Consider the following 8321-nt stretch of genomic DNA (forward strand, 5'->3'; position numbering starts at 1 on the left):
TAAGGATATGGCGTTGCCATGATCTGTGGTGTAGGTTGCAAATGTAGCTCGGATCTGGCATTGCTGTGGCTTCGACATAGGACACAGGCTGACAATTATAGCTCCAGTTCAACCCCTAGCCTGGGAACCTCCATTTGCCGTGGATGCGGCCCTAAAAAAAAAAAAAAAAAAAAAAAAAAAGACGAAAAACAAAGCAAAGGACTGAAGAAGTTAGAAACTTACCCTCAGTTTCACAGCCGAGCCAGGAAGGGCTGGAATTTGAACCTCAGTATTGTGGATTCCAAAGCCCAAACTCTTTTTTCCCCCAAGTTTTATCGAAGTATAGTTGATTTACAAAGCTGTGATAATTCCTGCTCTACAACATAGTGATTCAATTACACATGTATACATATCCATTCTTTTTCAGATTCTTTTCCCTAGAGGTTATTGCAGAATACTGAGTAGAGTGCCCTGTGCTCTACAGCAGGTCCGCATTGACCATCCACTCCATATACAGTTGTGTGTACATGCCGATCTCAAACCCTGAGTCCATCCCTCCCCCTGCCTCCTGTCCCCTTTGTCAACCATAAGTTTTTTTTGAAGTCTGTGAGTCTGTTTATATTTTGTAAATAAATTCGTATGTATCAGTATTTTAGATTCCACCCAAAGCCCAAACTCCTTTTTATTTTTTATTTTTTTAGGGCTGTATCTACGGCATATGAAAGTTCCCAGGCTAGAGGTCTAATTGGAGCTACAGCTACTGGCCTACACCACAGCCACAGCAACACTGGATCCTTTAACCCACTGAGCGGGACCAGGGGTCGAACCTGTGTCCTCATGGATATTAGTCGGATTTGTTACCGCTGTGCCACAAGGGGAACTCCAAAGCCCAAACTCTTAAAGACCATGATGTATTTCTTCATAGCAAACATCTGTTGCTGTGTCAAGCTCTGTGCTAGATGATTCGCAGTAGTTATATAATGTGTCTCCTGTTATAACTGTGTTTGGTAAGCAGTTCTCTACATTTTACAGATGAAGAGACTAAATTTCTTACTAAAGGCCACTCAGCTAGTGAGCGTGGAGGCAGGGTTTGATATCGGCTCTCAGATTCCAGACCCACACTTTTATTTATTTATTGTCATAATTTCAGAATTAGAAAGGGATGTCTTATAAACAAAACAAGACAATAGCATAAAGGAAATCATTGAAAAACTGGATTACGTACACATAGACTGAATTACATACCCACATACACGAGTACACAGAAAACCGTATCCCTCCAAATTAATATAATAATAACCTCTAGTGACAAGGACACCAAAAATAAATTTCAAAATCAACAACAGCTTGGAAAAAATATTTTTAAACTATGTGGGAGTTCCCATAGTGGCTCAGAGGGTTAAGAACCCAACTAGTAACCCCTGGCCTCACTCAGTGGGTTAAAGATCTGGCATTGCCAAAAGCTGTGGCATAGGTTGCAGATGCAGCTCAGATCTGGCATTGCCGTAGCTATGGCATAGGCTGGCAAATGCAGCTCAGATTTGACCCCTAGCCTGGGAACTTCCATGTGCCACAGGTGCAGCCCTAAAAAAAAAGAAGAAAAAAATGTGCAGTGTGAAATTCAGAGCCCACACTTCTCGCGTCTACCCAGTCCTATTTTCCAGCTCACATACTAGAAGTGAACTTTGGTGTGAAATGTGTCTTAACCTGGAGACCGTGGTGGGTGACACAACGGAAAGACATGGCACTTGATGTCACATTCAGTGCCCTTTGGTTCCCAGTCCTGTCATGTGTGTTACAAGACAAAGCTAGTGAGGAAGAAGGGAATATACCCGAAGTGTCCGTTTTCCCAAATCATTGCCCTACTATACCTGAGCCTAACCCTCACTCCAAGGAAGAGGGTACTCTTCTTTAGAGTACCCCTGTACCTCCATAGACTTGTTTGGAGGGACCTATGTTTATTTCCAACCCTCCTCAAGGGAGGGGATGCCCTGACACTCAACACAGCAGGCATGACCCCTAGAGCATCTTGCCAGCACCCCATACTCTGATTCCATACTCATCCATGGTGTCAACCTGTGAAATTCAGCCCCTTTATATGATTTCATGGTGGTTCACCACTTTAGCTCTAAGACTCTACCAGCTGATGGGGAGAGGGAAATATGACCCATGAGAAGACCCAGAGTATTGGCAGGTTGCTAAGAAAAAGCAACTATTCCAGATGGTGAGACCAAAGAGCTTAGTCACATCTATGAGAGGTCCTCATGGAGAGGCCACTGTGAATGTGGTAAGCAATGCCCTCAAATACAACATCCCTAAGACAGATAGGGGGTCAGTGTTCAAACCTGTGTTTTGTATAATGTCCCTCAGTGTAGGTCGAAGGCCCCCAACCAAAGCAGAAAGCACGAAACGTAATTCTCCAAGAAGCCATGGGAGGTAGTCAAAGCACAGAACTCTGCTGCTCCAGCTAATTTGGTGATGTAGTTAAGAATACATGGCTACGAGTTCTCATTGGGGTACAATGGGATCAGTGGATCAGTGCCAGGATGCAGGTTCAGCCCCCGGCCTGGCACAGTGGGTTAAAGGATCCCGCATGACCGCAGCTTCGGCATAGGTGACAACTGTGGGTTAAATCTGATCCCTGGCCTGGGGACTCCATATACCATGGGGCAGCCAAAAAAGGAAGAAAAAAATATATTACATGTCTAGAGATTGGATAGAATTCATACTTTATAGGCACGTGTCCACAAACAGCATTTCTCTTAGCCAAGCTTTTGAAAAGGACACTGTAGCTGTGGGTTTTAGATTCCACTTGGAGTGTTGGTACGTTCTGTTGCCAATTAAGAAATGAGCCACATGCCTTAATAATACACTGGAATGGGACTTTGATTCAATCCTCTTATGAAAACTCAAGTGCCAGCAAGAACATGTTCCCAAAGGCAAGGCCAGCCCACATCCCCGCCAAAGTGCGTCAAGGGAGTCCTCGCCGGTAGGGCCAAGATTTGCTTTGGGAGGAAGTTTGAGCGTTCTTTAACCTTGCAACGGATGCGTAATTGAGGCCCCACTGTTCCACATCCTAATGTGCAACAGCAGTAAAAATTAGCCTGGAGAAATGGGAAAGCGGGTTGCCTGCCGTCTGTTCTTCTTGGCCACATGCGCAAAAGTCTGCAGCCCATCTCATTTCAAGTAACAGGCCCTGCTAGTTAAACTGGCTGTGAAATGTATTCCCAAGGTAACCAAATAGCCTACCTTACCATTTATAATTATTTTCTATAAATCTTCCTAAAGTTGGAGTTAGCTGCTACAATCACTATTTCAGATCCCATTCCTGGGAGTTCCCGTTGTGGCTCGGTGGTTAATGAATCCAACTAGGAACCAGGAGGTTGTGGGTTCAATCCCTAGCCTTGCTCAGTGGGTTAAGGATCCGACGTTGCTGCGAGCTGTGGTATAGGTCGCAGACTCAGTTCGGATCTGGCAATGCTGTAGCTGTGGCGTAGGCTGGTAGCTACAGCTCTGATTCGACCCATAGCCTGGGAACCTCCATATGCTGTGGGTGTGGCCCCAGAAAAGACAAAAGGACGAAAAAAAAAAAAAAAAAAAAGAACATTCCTGGTCCATGCCATGAAAATCAGGGCATTTTCATACCAGAGAATGCTTGGCTTTCTGTTCTCCAGTGCAAGGCAGGGTGTCACATACAGACCACATTTAACTGCTGCCTGGCACACACACTGACCCTTCAGAACTGAGCCTGGCTGACAGGGTGCACTGAGCCCAGCAGGAAGCAAACCTGAAGCCCATCCAGAAGAGATCAAGCTAAAAATGACCTTCTGCTCGATTCATAATGGTTGTATAAAGCAAGTTACATCTCCTAAAAAATCAGGTTAATAATAAAAGGACTCAGGGCACATCTGTGTTTTACCCAACTGGAAATTACAAATAGGTATAGACTGTATTTTTCCCTACATATTGTGTCAAAGGCTGGGAAAGGATCAGCAAACATCACAAACCATGATATAATTTTTGGCCGACTTTGCCTTGAGACCCTATAAATTATTGCAGATGACTATCCTCGCAGCTAGCAAGCTGTGCATGGAGAAGGTCAGGCTTGCAAATTATTAAGCAAAAACCAAGCCAATGGATCCTGTTCATACTTGGTGGAGTAGAGAGACCAACTAGTCCTAGTTCACCGGAGACTTCTCCAGTCAGTACTGAACATCCTGGGTTCTGGGAAACCCTTCAGTTCCCAGCAAACCAGGATGTGGATCACCCCACATGGAGCCTTTCTTCCAAGCTGGCAATCCAGGTCTGGACAGCTGCATTCAGGGGTGAGGCACAAAAGAGCCGACGGGAATCTGTGCTTGGGAGTGGGGCTTGTTGACTGATGGAGCGACTGCAGGGCTCTTACGCATCAATCAGCATTTGCATTGAGGGACCAGCAAACATCAGTCATTGGAGGACCTTTGTCTGGGATGTTCATTTTCTTTGAAGATGAACCTTCCAGTTCCCTGCTTGTGGATGGTAAATCAGGTGGCCTGTTCCTGGGGACTGGGGGCTGGTTATTTAATATGCATAAAATAATATGATTTTTGCTTCTTTTTTTTTTTTTTTTTTTTTTTTTGCTATTTCTTGGGCCACTCCCGCAGCATATGGAGGTTCCCAGGCTAGGGGTCTAATCGGAGCTGTAGCCGCCAGCCTAGGCCACAGCCACAGCAACGCAGGATCCGAGCCGCGTCTGCAACCTACACCACAGCTCAGGGCAATGCCGGATCCTTAACCCCCTGAGCAAGGGCAGGGACCGAACTCACAACCTCATGGTTCCTAGTCAGATTCGTTAACCACTGCACCACGACGGGAACTCCTGATTTTTGCTTCTTTGGTTAGCCCAGTACCTTACCTCCTCCTCCCAAATGCATTGCCTCACAGCTACCATCCTGCAGTCCCCAGGGCTCAATTTACGTAAAAATCAATCTTCTTTCCCCCATAGCTCCCCGAAGGAGATGGAAAAGTGACCTAGGGTTTCCACCAGTGGCCTTGTTGTCCTGGGTGCAGCCTCGCCCCGCACCTTACATCTTTAAGGGCTAACTAAGCCTTTATGAAGTTCTCCGGATGGGTGGGGAGAAATAGGGGGCACCCAAATGAAAACGTCCTCTATTCTGCCAAGTCGGCTACTACTTCACCGTGTTTTCTATTGTCTAAAAATGTGTTCAAAATTATTGTCCGCTATTTTCTTCTCTCTCGCTCCCTCACACTTGTCGGATTTCACCTTTCTTTTCTGCTGTCATCATTTTATTGGGATTTGGGGAGGAAGAGAAAATACACTTGTGTCGCCAATCAACCACATTTAACTAGACACTCATTGCTCTAATCTCTCTTTTGGTAACACGTGACAGATGGATGTTGGCATTTCTGGAACTGTCTTCCACTTCTGTTATCTTTTATAGTGTCTATTTATTTTTCCCTTCCTGTCGTTTTCAGGGAAAATTGGTCCAATCTCTTGGCTCAGGAGCTCTTCAGATGCGCATATTCTATTGCTTAGCTTAGCTCATCCACTGTGTGGTCTTTTCACTATTTTTTTTTTTTTTTTTTTTTGGCCATGCCCATGGCGTATGGAAGTTCCCTGGACAGGGATAGAACCCAAGCCACAGCAGTGACAATGTTGCACCCTTTTTCCTTTTTTTTTTTTTCTTTTTTCTTTTTAGGGCTCTCATTGGTGCCGTATGAATGGTCCCAGGCTCGGAGTTAAATAGGAACTACATCTGCCGACCTTCACCACAGCCACAGTAATGCCAGATCTGAGCCACGTCTGCGACCTACACCCCAGCTCATGGCAATGCCAGATCCTTTAACCCACTGATTGAGGCCAGGGATCAAACCTGCATCCTCATGGATACTAGTTGGATTCAGTTCCTCTGAGCCACAGTGGGAACTCCCAGCAATGCTGCATTCTTAACCAGCTGTGCCACAAGGGAACTCTGGCATTTTCCCTTAAATTATAAACAATATATCTTTTATTTCTAATATCTCTAATTGACTCTTTTCATCTTCTCTTACTTGAAATATTAATTATGCTTACTTCAAAGCTCAGTACTGGTTGTCCTATTTGTTCTGTTTTGTCTTTATTTGTCCTCCCCCAGACAGCCTGGGGGGACAGAATTGTGCTTCAAACACTAAGCTGCATGACTTTGCAGGAAGTTACTTAATTACGTATCTTAGTTTCCTCATTTGTAAAATTAGGATGAAAAATTACTCTACCTTAAAAGATTGCAGTAAGGTTAATTTTTTTTTTTTTTTTTTAATGCATGCAGTACATTTAAAGTAGTGCCTGACAGGGGTTCCCTGATGGCCTAGCAGTTAAAGATTTGGTGTTGTCACTGCTGTGGCTCAGGTTCAATGGGAACTTCCACATGCTGCAATGTGTCCAAGAAAAAAAAATAGAGTTTTATACTCTAATAACAATTTTAAAAAGAATAGTGTCTGACACATAAATGCTCAGTAAATATTAGCAATGATTATTATGTTTCCTCAGTTATAAGTCTCCCTTTCATAGTGGTGGTGCTTCTCCAATGATATTTTTTTGACAATGAACTTGTATTTTCCCGTGAGACTTCTTACAAGACATCTGCTTGCATAACTCACTCTGAGGTGGGGTGAAAATCATTCCACAAACGTGTGTTCCCCATTGCTTGTAGGGAGAGTGCAGAATGGACTGGATGCTCTTGTGGCTGGTCTTAGGGGCATAGCTGCTACCTCCTTCTTCCTGGCTTTGCCAGGCACCTGGGACCTGCGCTATCTCTCACTCCCTTAACACAGCTCACACGTGGAGACAGACCCTACTGTCTTGGCCACCTTATGAGCAAGAGGGTGATTTAGGGAGATATTCGGGAGTCACTTTGTCTAACTGATCCCATGGGGATGCTCGTCAAACTCTCCCATGCCCCTACCTCTGGGCATGGCATCCGTCGTACCCTTGTTGCTGCTCCCACTCTTGTATCATGTATTGTAGTGTCTACATTCAAGAATATATATAGTGTATGCTCATGAGCTGGGCTGAAATATTAAACCTCACTAAGTCTGCTTTCAGTTTCTTAGAAATTCCTCAGCACTTCTGATTCTCTGTTCATTCGTTATCTTTTTTAAGGACATTAATTTTTTCTTGTCTAGTCATTTCTGGAGTTTGGGGCACATGCTCAGTCCACTGTTACAAAAAAGGAAGTCAGAGTTTCCAGAAAAGATGGCAATTAAGCAGAATCTTGTAGAATGAGTAGGAGCAGACAAAGTGAAAAGTCAGAGGAGGGCACTGCAGGCGGGGAGACCACATGAGCCAAAGTGTGGGAACACAGCATGGGAGGATGGTGGATGTTGGATGACAAGCAGTTGATGTTTTGAGAAAGAGAAGAGCTGTATGAGCTGCAAAGGGAGAGGCAGGCATGGGTTTCTGGACCAGGTCAAGAGGCTTAACCTTGTCCCGGACAGCCCCCCTGGTGCTTCCAGGGGAATGCATGTCACGTGTGTATCTTGCACCATGCTGGCAGGTGGGCTTGAGTGGAATGAGCCTGGAGCCAGAAAGACCAGCTAGAAAGCTCTTGCAGTAGGACAGTGGTACTTATGGGATGGAGAATGAATGGAGAATAGGGATCAGATGCAAGAAATTTTTTTTTTTTTTTTGTCTTTTGTCTTTTTAGGGCCACACCCACGGCATAAGGAGGTTCCCAAGCTAGAGGTTGAATCTGAGCTATAGCTCTCGGCCTGAGCCAGAGCCACAGCAATGCCAGATCCAAGCAGCATCTGCGACCTACACCACAGTGACGGCAACGCCAGATCCTGAGCCCACTGAGTGAGGCCAAGGATCGAACCCACAACCCCATGGTTCCTAGTCGGATTCATTTCCGCTGCGCCATGACGGGAACTCCAGATGCAATAAGTATTTTTTTAAATGATTTTTTTTTCCTTTACAGTTGGTTTACAGTGTTCTGTCAGTTTTCTACAGTACAGCAAAGTGACCCAGTCACACATTCTTTTCCTCACATTATCCTCCATCATAAGTGACTAGATATAATTCCCAGTGCTACACAGCAGGATCTCATTGCTTATCCATTCCAAAGGCAATAGTTTGCATCTATTAACCCCAAATTCTCCATCCATTCTACTCCCTCCCTATCCCCCTTGGCAACCACAAGTCTGTTCTCCAAGTCCATGAGTTTCTTTCCTGTGGAAGGGTTTATTTGTGCCGTATATTAAATTCCAGATATAAGTGATATCATATGGTATTTGTCTTTCTCTTTCTTACTTCGCTTAGTATGAGAGTCTCTAGTTTCATCCATGTTGCTGCAAATGGCCTTATT

The sequence above is a fragment of the Sus scrofa genome, chromosome 14 (assembly GCF_054392235.1).
Source record: "Sus scrofa isolate SSC_HxYL_T2T_F1_AM1 chromosome 14, Sscrofa_HxYL_maternal_Yorkshire_Landrace_v2.0, whole genome shotgun sequence".
Taxonomy (NCBI): domain Eukaryota; kingdom Metazoa; phylum Chordata; class Mammalia; order Artiodactyla; family Suidae; genus Sus; species Sus scrofa.